The sequence below is a fragment of the Impatiens glandulifera genome, chromosome 1 (genome assembly GCF_907164915.1).
Source record: "Impatiens glandulifera chromosome 1, dImpGla2.1, whole genome shotgun sequence".
Lineage (NCBI taxonomy): Eukaryota > Viridiplantae > Streptophyta > Magnoliopsida > Ericales > Balsaminaceae > Impatiens > Impatiens glandulifera.
The window spans coordinates 140,828,327-140,843,373 of NC_061862.1; positions in this window are offsets into that span (position 1 = coordinate 140,828,327).

The following is a 15,047-nucleotide window of genomic DNA, read 5'->3' on the forward strand; positions in this document are numbered from 1 at the left end:
GAACCAATATAAACCAAATAACAAATATGAACCAAATAAGAACAGGTTAAATCGAAGGGTTTGAAATGAAGATCGTGTAAATAAAAACAAAAATTGATTTAGGTTAGGGTTTGAAATAAAGATCATTTAATAAGAACATAAATCTGTATCTGTATAAAGTGAACTGCCGCCCCGCCGCCTCTGTCGCCGCCGCCGCCGTCAAAGAGAGAACAAGAGAAGAGAGAGAAAGAAAATGAAGGAAATGGAAAAATTAGTGTATTTATACTAAACTCTAATTCACTAACCCATGAGATCATTTCGTCAAATTTCCCAAACAAGGGAGGGATTGAACACATTATTGCTACTATTAAAACCTAAAACAATATTTCAAATCTAAGTGAATAACAAAATTTATTAAGATGGAATATATTATATTATATTATATTACAAGATTTAAATAATATTTTATTAAATATTATTATAATTAAAAAATATTATATCTAAATTATTTTTATAATTAGTTATTTATTACCATTTTGTGTTATTTAATTTAAATGTTATAAATCTACAATATTTATGTTTTTTTGTTAATCAAATACTATTATTTTGAATTCAATTTATATCATATATATATATATATATATATATATATATTTCTTTTTCTATATTATACAGTCTTTTGATGGTTATAGCGAACCCCAGTATGACATGTTATTAGTTTTCTTATTGTTTAGTATAATGTACTTAATCTCTTACAAATCTTATATTGTTGGTTGTGTTTGATTAGTGGTACAAAGAAATATAACGTTATTAGTATGGTATAAACTATATTAATAGTATTTTAATATAATTGTAAGTACTAAAAATCTAGATATCTAATTTATAAAATTAAAATAAATATTTTGATTTATTTTTGAATAAACAAAATCAAAATAATTAATCTAAAAGCCAAAACCTAATTAAAATAATTAATTTGATTAATTATTATAATATTTAAAGCCTAATTAATTAAAGAAGTGGCCAAAATAAAAAAATAGTTATTTAGAATAAATGTTGTACACATTTTATCTTAAAGTAATTTAAAAAAAAATCAAGGGACTAAATAAATAATTTAGGACGATATATGATACCTATTTCATCCCCAAAAATTGTTTATTTAACCCTAAAATATACAAAAAAAATAAAAGAAAATAAATTGGAAAAATATTTGTCATATTTATTTTAATATTTTGTGTATTTAAAAAGATCAAAATTAAAACCAAATAGGTGAAAGAAAAATCAATTTCAAACAAACACTTAAGATTTTAAAATAAAAATTAAATCAGTGATCTAGTGTGACCGAAATTGTGAAAAATAGTTGTGGTCAGAACCAGGACCATCGGATAAGATCATCCAACGTTCACAGGCCATCCATCCGTGTAGCCCACTGCAATGGAGGGAACGCGCTCCCGCGCCGCACTCGATCAGTTAACGCCTGTTAGCCGAATCAATAACAGAACGCACAGATTGCGACAGAAGGCTGACGGAACGCGAACAAAATGCTCTACATCCGCACTTGCAATCAAAACAACCCCGTTTTGAGCCCCGATTGTCTTCTTTCTCACGTTCGCCGGAGGACAAGAACAAAGTCTCATCTTTGATTTCTCAAAGATGGAACTTTGCCGTTAGTCAACCTTTCTAGCTAATTCGAAAGGTTAAATGATCACCCTACTTCGGTGATCATTTCTCCTACATGTACAGGCACAATCACTACCTATTCTAGCAAGTGAGACGAATAACAACTAAAATGTCATTAATGAGTTTTGTCTGATTCGATGCACTTGAAGTCTCCACCGACTCAGGAAAGCTATAAATAGCCTCCTTAAAGAAATCCGAAGCCAAAGATTCACTCTCTAGTTTCAAATAAATAAAATTCAAAATCCACAATTAAAGCTTCAAGGTTTCAGATTTTTCGAAATATTTGTATAAGGCTCTAAAGCTTGGATTTATGAATCCCAAAAGTTTTCCTAAGGTCTAAGGAGTGTTCTTCAATCCTTGGTATGCTTCCAATCATCATTTAATTCATACTTTTAGTTTGAAATTAAAATTTTTATATTTTAGTTTTAATTTCATAAGTTTTTATATTGTCTGGTTGTTGGATTTTAGGATTGGAAATCGATCCTAAGATCATTTCCAACTTTTTCTGTTTATATATAATCAATCAATTAATCAACTTTAAACAGAAAAACCCAAATTTGAATTTTAAAAATCCAAACATCGGGTTTGTTGTTCTTGGACTAATCCTCAAAAGAACAGTTGTCCAAAATGCATCCCAACATGTTTCTAATGATGTTGGAGAACTGTTTGAATCATGTTTGATCCATCCCGATCATGTTTGATCAAAATCAAAATTTTAAAAATAATTGAAATTTTGAGTTCTTGAATTTGTCCAAATGAACAACTAGTGTTCTTATTTTGGTACCAATCAAGTATATGAAGTATACAAAAGCTATAATTAACACATAAGAAACTCTGACCAATACGTACATATGCCTTTTTTTTATTATTTTTCAAAAATCAATTGGCTATGTTTTAAATTAATAATCTTTTAAATTGTAATTTGATGACTGCAAATTCTTGAATTATTTAAAATTGAACCCTAAATTAATTATTTTTAATTAATTTTAAAAGTTGTCAAGGATTAATTGAAAATCTTGTAAAATAATATTTTATTTTAAAAAGTTTCTTGACCCGATTTTAAAATTTATCGAACCTTAAACTTTTCCAAGACAAAAATTTTATAGGAGTTACAATAATGTTTGTTATATTTTTACTATTGATATAAATTTATACCCCTATATAATTATACCTCATATTTGATATAAAATTGTAACTAGTCCCCTTATATACTTGTTTTATAACATTATTCACTTAATTTTTAATTTCTCATTATACCCTCTATTAATATTATATATAACTTATTATTATATAATATATTAAATATATTTTATTTAATTTTAATATTATTATGAGATATAATCATTTTTTTAAATAGTCAAATATTATAATTAATAAATATTTATTTATTTTTATAATAATAATTTTATTATTAATTATTATTATTTTCCATGTTACTTATATTTTAAATAATAATGTTTATTTTATATATTATTTTTATTTTACGTTTATTTTATTATAATTTTTAATAATATTTAAATTAAATAAATATAATTATAGTTTATATTATAATTAATTTTTATATTTTAATTAAAATTACATTAATTATTAAATAATAACCGTACAATAATTTATAATAATAAACAATATTATTTATAATATAAGTAAATATAGAAAATAATAATAATTTTAAATTCATATTTTCATTTTAATTTATTAAAAAAGTAAAATTGTCATTTATTCTAATACTACAATTTTATATTATATATCAAACACAAAAATAAACCATATATTATATGCAAATTGGATTCCCCGAATGTCTTAAGAAAAATCTTCAGTGTATAATCAAATTTTGTGTTTTTTATTTTAAAAAACACTTTAGAAGATAGATAAAAACCTTCAAAATCTTTGGTTGTTTTCTTTCTTCATTTTATTAGGACAATACATTTTTTCCTCAGAATATTCATTATTTTATGGTTATGTTCTTTCATTTATACTTTGTTAAAAAACTTCCCTATTATGAATAAATTGTTTAATTTTTATTTTTTTAATTTACCCGCATACCGTTTCGCTTATCATGCCACCCAATACAAATAAAATTATGCGCTTGTTAGTTGATCCATCCACATTGAGCTAGTAAAGCGCTCACACTCCTATAGAGTAAGACTCTTCCACTATCAATGAAATCAAAAGAAAGACAAAAAAACCAACCGAGACTTGTAGTTTGATTCTTTACTCATTCATACATGAAATTATTCGTTCTTCCTATTTATCAATGATATCTGACGATCATGACAATTCTCGTGAAACTCTTTCATTTCAACTTATACTATCATATACTATTATATCTCGTTACATTTTTTTTGGAAAACGGCTTAATGCCATTTCTTTAAAAAAACCTAAAAGAGAAAAATGAGTTTCAATAAACAAAGTTAGACAGACCATAACATTGTTGAAAATACCAACTAAGTTTCTTACAACTGTATTACATAACAAACATAACAACAAACAATTAAATTACAAACAAGCAATCAAACAAGAACTATTTGAACTTTCCTTTCCTTGTAATGATTTTATAGAGGATATTCCATTTTTGACTGAGTTTCCAACTGTCTTCATTAATCGGAATTTCCCTCCATGTATGTATGAGAGCATTTCCATCAGAAACAATAATATCCCAAACTTTTCATTCTGTTCTCTTATTCGTGCTATGAGTTCTTGTATTTCTTTCTCTCTAAGTATTGTAGACTAGTGCTCCAAAGAAGCATTTAAAAACATTCGCGTAGAAGCTATTGTCCTTAGCCTTTTTCTTTACAAGCTCTATGATTTATTTCCATGTACCTAGAAAGTTAGTAATATTCATGTTCTGAGCAAAATTGACCCATAACTTGGATACAAACGCGCACTCTCCAAATAGGTGGTCAATGCTTTCCTCTTTTACTACGCAGATGGGGAAATTGACGTCTAAAATATTCATATACTTCTTAATTACGTCTCTTGTCGTTAATTTTTTCCTAAATATCAGCCAAATGATGAATTGGTGTCGAGGTATAACCATTGAAGACTAGACTACTTTATGTCAATCGATCACCACCTCCTTTGTTCCAATGATCTCTATACTTTTCATGACACAAACTTTCCATTCATAATAGTATCTCAGCTCTTTGTATTAGTATTTCCATCGAATTGTATATTATTGATCAGATTCAGAATTCTAACTCATAGAATATTCCTCAAAATAGAGTTGCATTTTCTTTCTTGAATTTCTCTAACTGAGTACAGGAAACAATTTCTTCTAATTCTAACTCTGATAGATTGGAATTCCTCCCGATGAATTATGAGATTATTTTCTAGGCATGGATCGTGCCAGAATAATATTCCCCTTCCATTACCGATTCTGAACTTCATCATCTGATATGCCTCTCCTCCAATTCTTAGAATTTTCTTCAAGAACCATGCCATTACATTTTTTATTCTAAGTAGCGTTTGGTACATGGTACAAATTATATATGATACAACTTACAACTTATATCGTGTGACTAAAATTTGTGATGCGTGTGCAAGAGTGGTGGGGGTCTCAAGTTCCTTCCGGTTTGGCATCATCGAAATTTGTTATGAATTCGAAGAACTTATGTAAGCTACTAAAAAGTTAGTATGTGGGTGAGCGTGCAATATTTTGTGCAAAGATTAAGGATTTATGTACTAAGATTAATGTTCTCGATAAGGTGGTAAAGGTTCGTGACCTTTTGATAGAAGATGTTAGCTCTCGTATTTTGCTAGTTAGTAATCTTCTTGAGCTATGTAAAGAATAAGAGATCAGGGTTAGACAACATAGCAAGTCTACTTGGCTGAGAGCTGGGGATAAAAATACAAAAAAATTCTAAGGGTCTTGAAGGCACACTCTATGAACAATGCAATTAACTCAATTTCGGTGTAGGGTGTTGCCCATGATTGTGAGCAGGCAATTTCAAATAGTATTGTGCAATTTTATAAAGCTTTATTCAAGGAACCATATAGGGTAAGATCCTAAAGTTGGATGGTGTGAATTTTTCTATTATTAGTGTGGAGAAAAATGACACATTGGAAGCTCGTTTCATGGAAAAAGAAGTGGAGGCAACAATATTGGGTTGTGGGAGTGATAAGGCCGCAGGAAGCGGTGAATTTACTCTAAAATTCTTCAAAAAAAAATGTGGTGATTTTTTTCTCAAAAATGATATCTTGGAAGCGATCGAGCATTTTTATAAATTCTCATCATTTAACAAGAGTTGTAACTCTTTGTTAATCTACCTGATTCGCAAAGCGCCCTAAACTATTGATGTAGAAAATTTTAGACCTATCAGTCTTGTTTCCTCTTACTACAAGATTGTGTCTAAATGTTTGAATAATAGACAACGCGTAGTTCTTAATTTAGTGATCTCGACAAATCAAATGACTTTTATTAAATGTCGTCAAAATTTTGATGCGTCCCTTATTGCAAATGAATGTATTGATTCAACGAATTTCAAGGAAGATAAGTGTGCCTTCGTAAAACTTGATATTGAAAAAGCATATGATAGTGTTAATTGCGAATTTTATTCGATGTAATGGGTAGAATGAGTATGTGAGAGAAGTTGATAGATTTGATCAAATTCTACGTGTCGACAACTAAGTTCTCTGTAATTGTGAATGAAAACCCTAAAGTTTTTTTTGAAAGCTTGAGGAGAATCAGGCAGGGTGATCCTCTTTCTCCATTCTTGTTCGTCATTGCTAGGAAAGATTTTTCAAGAATGTTGGCTTTCGCCGAGCATGTTAGCCTCATTAAAGGAGTGGATTATGGGATGATGAAGTCTCCATTTGTCATTCCTCATTTTCTTTTTGCGAGCGATATCTTATGCATGATTTAAGACACTCACAAAAATTTCAAACATCTCCACGATATTCTCTACTTGTTTGGAGCCTGTTCTAGATTGTGGGTTAACCTCGGTAAGTTTGAGATCTTTTTATCAAACTCCGCATCCAATAGAAGTAATATGAAACTTTCGAGCATCTTGGGCTTCAGGGTGAGATCATTTCCGTTTACTTATCTTGGGATGCCTTCATGTGCTAAAGCCCATTTCAAAGCTTATTGAGATCCGATCTTCGCCAAAATGGAAAGAAAGTTACCAATCTGGAAAAGCAAGATGATTTCAAAAAGTGTGCGTTTGGTTCTCATCAAAAGTGCTCTAGAATCTATGCCTACTTGCATGATGTCTCTATTTCTTATACCTAAAAGTGTGACTATGAAGTTGGAAAAAAATATTTGTAAGTTTCTTTAGGGGTCCTCTAAGTCATCATTCCGTCATTTGGTAAGTTGAGATAAAATTAAGAAATTTAAAGACCAATGTGGCTTGGGTATACGAGATTTTACTTCGTTTAACGAAGCTCTTTTATCAAAATGGTGTAGTAAATATTCAGATGTAATATGTGCAAAATTAGTTTAGATGGTTCATCAAACCTATTAACTAGGCAGTGGTATGCAATATTTGGGGTGACATCTCATTAATGTTGAAGTGTTTTCATGGACAATGTAGATTTTCAGTTAACGATGACTCTTTGATTAGTTTTTGGGATGACATATGGTGCAGTGCATAAGTCTTTCCTCATCATACCTAACATTTGCCTTGATTTTTATATGTAGAGATGTTATAGTCAAAGACATGTTTGACGCGAGTTTTAATGGCTTTGCAATGAGAATTAGGTATAGGAAAAGACTAAATGTTGAAGAATTAGCTTCACATGATAGAGTGTTGAACTTGGTGGGCGTAAAGAGGTGAATCATTATTTGTGTAAAGATAGTGATAATTTTAAGGTTAGTCATTATTATTCTTTAATTGCGGAGAATGCTCCTTACGATCTCATATGGGAGAAATTGTAGGGCTCTAAGTTTTCATCGAAGATCTCATTTTTGGATGAAGTGTCATGCATAGAGGGATTTTTACCGATGATAAATGAATGAAAAATGGTGTATTATGGCTAGTCATTGTAGAATGTATCATAAAGAGATGGAGTTGACGTCTCACTTGCTCTTACACTATGATTGCGTGATTGCGATTTGAAGCTTATTATGGAACATGACTAGTATTCAGTGAGTTATGCCAAAATATATCGTTAATTGTTGGGAAGTGTGGATAGAGATGGTGAATTCGTTTGGTCTGAGTCGTTGATCCCCTATCCCGTTTATCTTATGGTAGACAATTTGGCTTGAAATGAACTGTAGAACGTTCAATGATCGTTATCGACTGATGCGTTTAATTCATAATTATATTATTATGACAATCATGAAGGTTTCATTGGGTAAACTAGTTGAGATAGTTGGGGAACTCATTGATCTTCTTGAAGATCTTAATTTGTGCTCATTAAAATTTGTTCTTTGTGTTTGATCATTGGTAAACTATTTTGTATTGTGTTTTTTTAAAATGTTTTTCTTTCATTTGTTGTAATGTTTTTTTCCTTGAGGTTAAACGACTCTAATATATATTATTTTGCATTACCATTTTTTAAAAAACAAAAAAAAACATGATACATATGTAACTTAAAAGAGGAAAATAAAACATATAAAGTGAGAGAGTGAAAGTCAAATACCTTTTTAATGTTAAACCTTAAAAGTATATTGTAAATTCAAGTAAGTAATACAACTTAAGTATTTAATGGAGAATATTGAAATATATTATATTAAAGCTTATCTAAAAAGTATATACAACTAGTTTATTTAGACAAACTTATTAAAAATTTAATTAAACGATTAAAAGTACCTACTATAAAATAAAAATAAAAAATTGCTCAATTAACCTCTCTCAATTGTTAACTGTTAAAAAATGTGTTAATTTTTTTATTCTCTTATCTTCAAACTAATATCTAAATAAATGTAACCCTAAAAAGTAACAAAAACAGATAACTACCTTGGTGGTCCACTGTCTTTCTCGATCGGCAATAGCTGAGATCTCCTCGTCCTAATGGACCAAGTGTTTTTCCTTTTAAATATTACTACTTGACTTATTTTTCTAGATCTTCATTTCTTGCAAAATTTATTTTCGACGTCTCTTAGTTGAAATAAAATTTAAAGTTAAACATGAAAACATTCAAAATATACAGAAAGCTTATCTCTAAAAAAACATGTTTCTACCACCAAATGAAATATTAAGAATTGGTCCTCTTGAGTGTTGTCATCAATGGAGACATTGAAGGTACTATGATTAAGGTAGCATAATAACCTTGGGCTTGGGGTCTTTCCATTAGTTGAAAACGACGAGTTTGAAGAAGATTTACAACATTTTGAGACCCAGAGACTCAAAATCTAGAAATCACTAGAGCAAATAATTTTTTGAATCATACCCATGTTTTTCATGTTCTAAATCATCATAGAGATCAAGATGATCAGTTAAAAACAACAGTTCTTGATAAGAAATTTAAAACATCTTATTTTCCTCCCAAATCTAGTACATCAACAACCTAGAAACTTTTGAAGTAATCCGTTGTTTTAGATTAAGCAGTACCTAATAGTCATCCAATGCACATGTAAAAGACTGAAGCACAATATAGAGATATTGATGATTGCAAAACTATGGGGATATAGACTTTAATCCATCATCCATGGATACAACATCACTACCAATGTCCTCCAAATTTTTGTAGAGGAAAATAGGAAAAAAAAAAGAAAAAAAAAGACATTCAAGAATAAAAAGGAAATAGAGAAGAAAATATTAATGAAGATATGAATTTATTATTATTTAATTAATTAATAAATTTATAAAAAAAATTAACTCCACTAAATGAGCTTTATATACACGATCTTTTAAAGTTTTTTTTAGAAATAAAGAAGACTTAACATGACACCCTACAATCATGACCTGATCACGCTTAAACTAAAAGTTTTTTTTAGATGGAATCGAACTCATGATGTCTAAATAAGCTTATTTTCTATTTAAAATGTAAAATTATTTTATTGATTCATTACATTTTGCAAAAATCGCAAATTAATAATGGTAAAATTCTATTTAAAAATAATCCAAAATTATAACAATATTTATAATAGCTATTGAAGTTATATCTAAGAAATCATAAAAATATAGTTGACATTTTTGGCTTATATTTTTTAGGTTAAGGGTGTGTTTGATAATCCTGGAATTGGTATTGGCATTGGAATTGAAGGGCTCAATTCTAATTTTTAAACACATTTAACAAGTTTTTGACATGTTTAACACGTTTTTCATGTTTTGGCACGTTTAATAAGTTTTTCACTTATTTGACACGTTTAACACATTTTTGATACGTTTAACACGTTTTTAACACATTAAACACGTTTGTCATGTTTTTGGCACGTTAAACACGTTTTTGACACATTTAACACGTTCTTCACGTTTTTGACACGTTTAACACGTTTTGGTATGTTTAACATATTTTTGGCACGTTTAACACGTTTGATAAAGTTTGGCACATTTACCACATTTTGACATGTTTAATACATTTTGGCCCGTTTAAAACACTTGTGACATGTTTAAAACGTGTTAAATATGCCAAAAATGTGTTAAACATGCCAAAAACTTTAAAAGTGTTAAACGTGCCAAAATGTGAAAAACGTGTAAAAAACATGTTAAACATGTCAAAACGCGTTAAACGTGCCAAAAACGTGGAAAACGTGTTAAACTTATCAAAACGTGTGAAAAATATGTTAAACATATTAAAAATATCAAAAACGTGTTAAATGTGCCAAAAATGTGAAAAACGTGGTAAACGTGAAAAACGTGTGGAACACGTGTTAAACGTGCCAAAATGTGAAAAATGTGTAAAACGTGTGAAAAATGTGTTAAACATGCCAAAAACGTGTTTAACGTGCAAAAATCATGAAAAACATCTTAAATGTATGAAAAACATGTTAAACATATTAAACATGTTAAAAACGTACCAAAAACGTGTTAAACTTGTTAACATGTGTGAAAAACATGTTAAACGTATTAAAAATGCCAAAAACGTGTTAAACATATCAAAAACTTGAAAAAACATGTTAAACATGTGAAAATGTGTTTTAAGTGTGAAAACGTGTTAAACATGTCAAAAACGTGTTTAAACGTGCCAAAAACGTGTTAAACGGGTAAAAAATTGTTAAACGTGTTAAACATGTCAAAAACGTGTTAAACATGTCAAAAACGTGTTAAATTTGTTAAACATGTCAAAAACGTATTAAATTTGTTAAACATGTCAAAAACGTGAAAACATATTTAAGAAGTTAACATTTTAAACCGATATTTTATTTTACAAACATATGAATTGAAATTGAATTACAATTCTATCATTTTCCCAAACATAGGAATTGAAATTGAATTACAATTCTATAATTTTTCCAAACATAGGAATTGAATTGAAATTAGAATTCCAATTCCAATTCTCCCTCATCAAACACACCCTAAAAGATTTCTTGCATCAGTTTTAATTTTTCACTAAAAAAAGGAGTTCTCAATTAAAAGAAAAAATTCCCTTAATTAAGGGTGGAAAAATATCAATATTAAAGGTATATCAAAATTACTGCACCGTAATATATTGAAAATATCGATTTTTAAGGTATTCCAAAAAAAAGGTAAGGTATAATATCGATACTGAAATTATTAGTACGTAAAAGTATGAAATTTTTAAAATTTTGGTATATAATTATACTGAAATATTATTATATTAGTTAATATATATATATATATATATATAATACTTATAAGGAAATAATTAAATAAATTTGATATTAATTTAATTATAAAAATATAATTTTTGAATAATATCAAAATATAATTATACTCAAATATTATTTTATATATGCCTCTCTACTTTACCGATAATATTGATTTTTTTTTTAAAATTAATATGTTTTTTAGGTATCAAAAAAATAATATCGATACCGTACCGAAATTAAGGTATACCGAAAACAAGGTAAGGTAAATGTATGAATTTTTTTTTATACCGAAATTAAGGTATATCGAAATCAAGGTACACCGAAATCAAGATAAGGTAAAGGTATGCAATTTTTGCATACCAAAATTTTAGGTAAGATATAAAATATGGATAAAACATTAAGGTATATCGTACCGACTCACCCCTACTTTTAATTAACTAGCGATGTTCAATATTTGGTCTGAACCAAATATCCGACCGAAATCAAATTCACCGAATTCAAATAAACCAAATTCGAATTTCATTTTCGGTTTTCGAATCAAATTTTAAACCAATTTGAATTCAAATACGGTTTTCGAATTGGTTTTCGAGTTTGGGTTTCAACTCGAAACTAAACCGAAAATCAAATTCATCTTTTATTATTTATTCTTTCAAACTTAACTTAAGAAAAACTTCAAAATAATCAAATTAAAATATTTTGAATTCAAGATTTAATAATTATAAAAAAACAATAGTGTTATAGTGGTATAATACTACCTTACCACGGTACATACCCGGGTTCAATTCCCGATTGGTGTAATTTATTGAGTTATTTTAGTTTTCATTTATTCCAAAAAATAAAAAAAATTAAATTCGGTTCGGTTTTCGAATTGACTAAAAAAATAAAAATTCGAATAAACCGAACTGAATAACCCGAAAACTTAACCGATGAACATCCATCCACTATTTATATTCATATATATATATATGTTTGACTTTTTATTCTCTTTATTAATTTGAACTAATTTAATAAAATATCAATTTTTTTTGTGGATGTAGTGTAGAGGGGAAATTTGAGGAAATGACCCCAAAAAGGGGGCTAAATGCGTACGGTGCGGGCAACTAATTTTTATAGCGCTCGTGACCCCCAAACTTTTTTCTGCCGAAAATACCTCTATTGCGTCACGCACCCTCCAGTTGCGTGACGCACCCGAGGGCATTGTGAAAAGTCCACAATGCCCTTATTATATAATTAAAAAAATTTCATTTCTTTTCATTTCTTTCTTTCTTCTTCTCTTTCTTAACTTCCCTTTGTCCTCATTCTCTCTAAAAAGGACAACCCCCAGTGGAATCCCAACCACCGACGATCCCGACGAAGACGGCGGAATCCCAACGAAGGAGATGTCTCTTTCTGCTACTGGTATTCTTCCTCCTTCCTTTATTTCTCTCTTTCCACGCTTTGTTTGTTAGGGTATAGTGATTAGGGAATGAGTAGGTGAATGCCACCGTTGCGGCGGAATCCAGTTGTGTAACGCAGTTGCGTCACGTAGTTGCGTAAAGCATCTGCGTAACGCACCCCAGACCATTTATAGCTATTACTTGTATTTCATTGTTACGGTGTCTCTCGATTGATACTATCATTTTTTTCAATTGCAGCTGAAGTATTTGCTGACGTATTTGTTGTGTACAATGGAGAGTGGCAAATTGCAGCCAATGGTACCAGGTCTTTCTCTGCACAATCATGCAAAACTATGGATATACCCCAATGTACTACATTTGCTGAATTAGTTGATATAATCTATGAGACGATTAACGTGCAAAAGTCTGCATATGATTTAGTGATTAAAGTCATGTATGATCCTTCTGCAAAACTTCCCACTGTTGTTATTGAGGGAGATAAAGATGTGGGCATGTATTTATCACGGTTGATATCGGGTCGAAGTTCGTCATCTTCATCACCACTTTGTGTCTCATTAGTAAAGAAGTATCCAAGTCAAGATAGTACACTACCAATCATTACTCAAAAAACTATACCCGACATTGTTTCTCGAGTTGTTTCTCAACAGATTTTATTTGAAAGTGAAAATGAAGGAGGAGGAGAAGATGAACGGGCTCATCATGAACTGATTAATCATGAACGGGTTATTGACTTTAATTATGAACGGGTTAGTGACTTCCAAGCTACTACTAGTCCTGCATCAGCAATTGCACGCACGCCGCACCGGTCAATACCTACACCAATGGGTACACCATCTAGTGCAAGAGGGTCAATGGGTACACCATCTAGTGCAAGAGAGTCAATGGGTACACCATCTAGTGTAAGAGCGTCAATGGGTATACCATCTAGTGCAAGACCATCATCAATGGGTACACCATCGACAGACCCGACAGACGTATCACCGACAGACCCTTCATTTGCATTGGCGTTAACTAGTGAAACCGTATTGGAAGTCGGAACGTTATTTGATACTAAAAAAGAACTTCAACTGACGCTATATAAATATGCGATGACTTATCATTTTGAATTCAAAGTGAAAAAGTCTCGAAAACATCTTTGGTATGTGAAATGTATGGATGAGACATGCAAGTGGAGCTTACGTGCTGTGAAAGGTAAGTTTTCCGAGATGTTTGAGATTCGGAAATTCAATCGACAACACTCATGCTCAGTTTTGTCGAGGCCGGAGAAAAAAATGCAAACACCGGCATGGGTTATTGGGTAGTGCATGAAGGGTAAGTACATGGACCATCACCATAACCACTTGCCTAAGAAAATAATTGAAGACATGCAGTCATCTTATGGGATGTTTTTGACTTATAATAAGGCTTGGAGGGCAAGGGAAACGACTTTAACGGCGGTGCGAGGAACGGTAGAGGATTCCTATGGAAAATTGCCTTCACACCTATACATGTTGGAGAAGAATAATCCGGGTACCATAACAGATATTCAGACAGACGAGCACGGCCACTTCAAGTATATGTTCATGTCTCTAGGCTTATCAATTAGGGGTTTCAAAGCCTTCTGTCGTCCCGTATTGTGTGTTGATGCAAGTTTTCTCAAGCACAAGATGGGAGGTCAACTATTGGTGGCTGTTGCATTGGATGCCAATGAGCAACTGTATCCTGTTGCATTCGGCGTTGTTGATTCAGAGAATAATAACTCATGGACTTATTTTATGCAAAAACTTAGAGAAGCAATTGGATTAGTTGATGATCTCGTCTTCGTATCCGATAGACACCGAAGCATCGCCAATGCCTTGTGTGCTGTTTTTCCAGAAGCAGACCACGGTGCGTGCACATATCACATAAAGATGAATATTAATGCCAAATTCAAAACTGATAATTTTCATGTCGAGTTTGATTTGGCTTCTCGTGCGTACACTATCCCCCAATTTAATCGGTTTTTTGACAAGATCAGGGTTAAAGATCATAGAATTGCTGCCTATTTGGAAGAAATTGAGTTTCAAAGATGGAGTAGAGCATATTTCCCCAGTAAGCGATACAATCAACTCACAAGCAATTATGCAGAGAGTTTGAATAGTCAGTGCAGGGAAGCCAGAAAGTATCCAATTTCAGCAATGCTTGAGTCTTTAAGAACAACATTACAAGGGTGGTTTAATGATAGAAGAGAAAAAGCGTCCAACCACCAAGAATTTTTATCTCCAACGTATGAAAAGTTATTATGTGATGGTTTTGAGAAAGCAAGATTCTATACCGTATCATCCCTTAACCGATTTAAGTTGTATGTAAATGATAATGAGGCA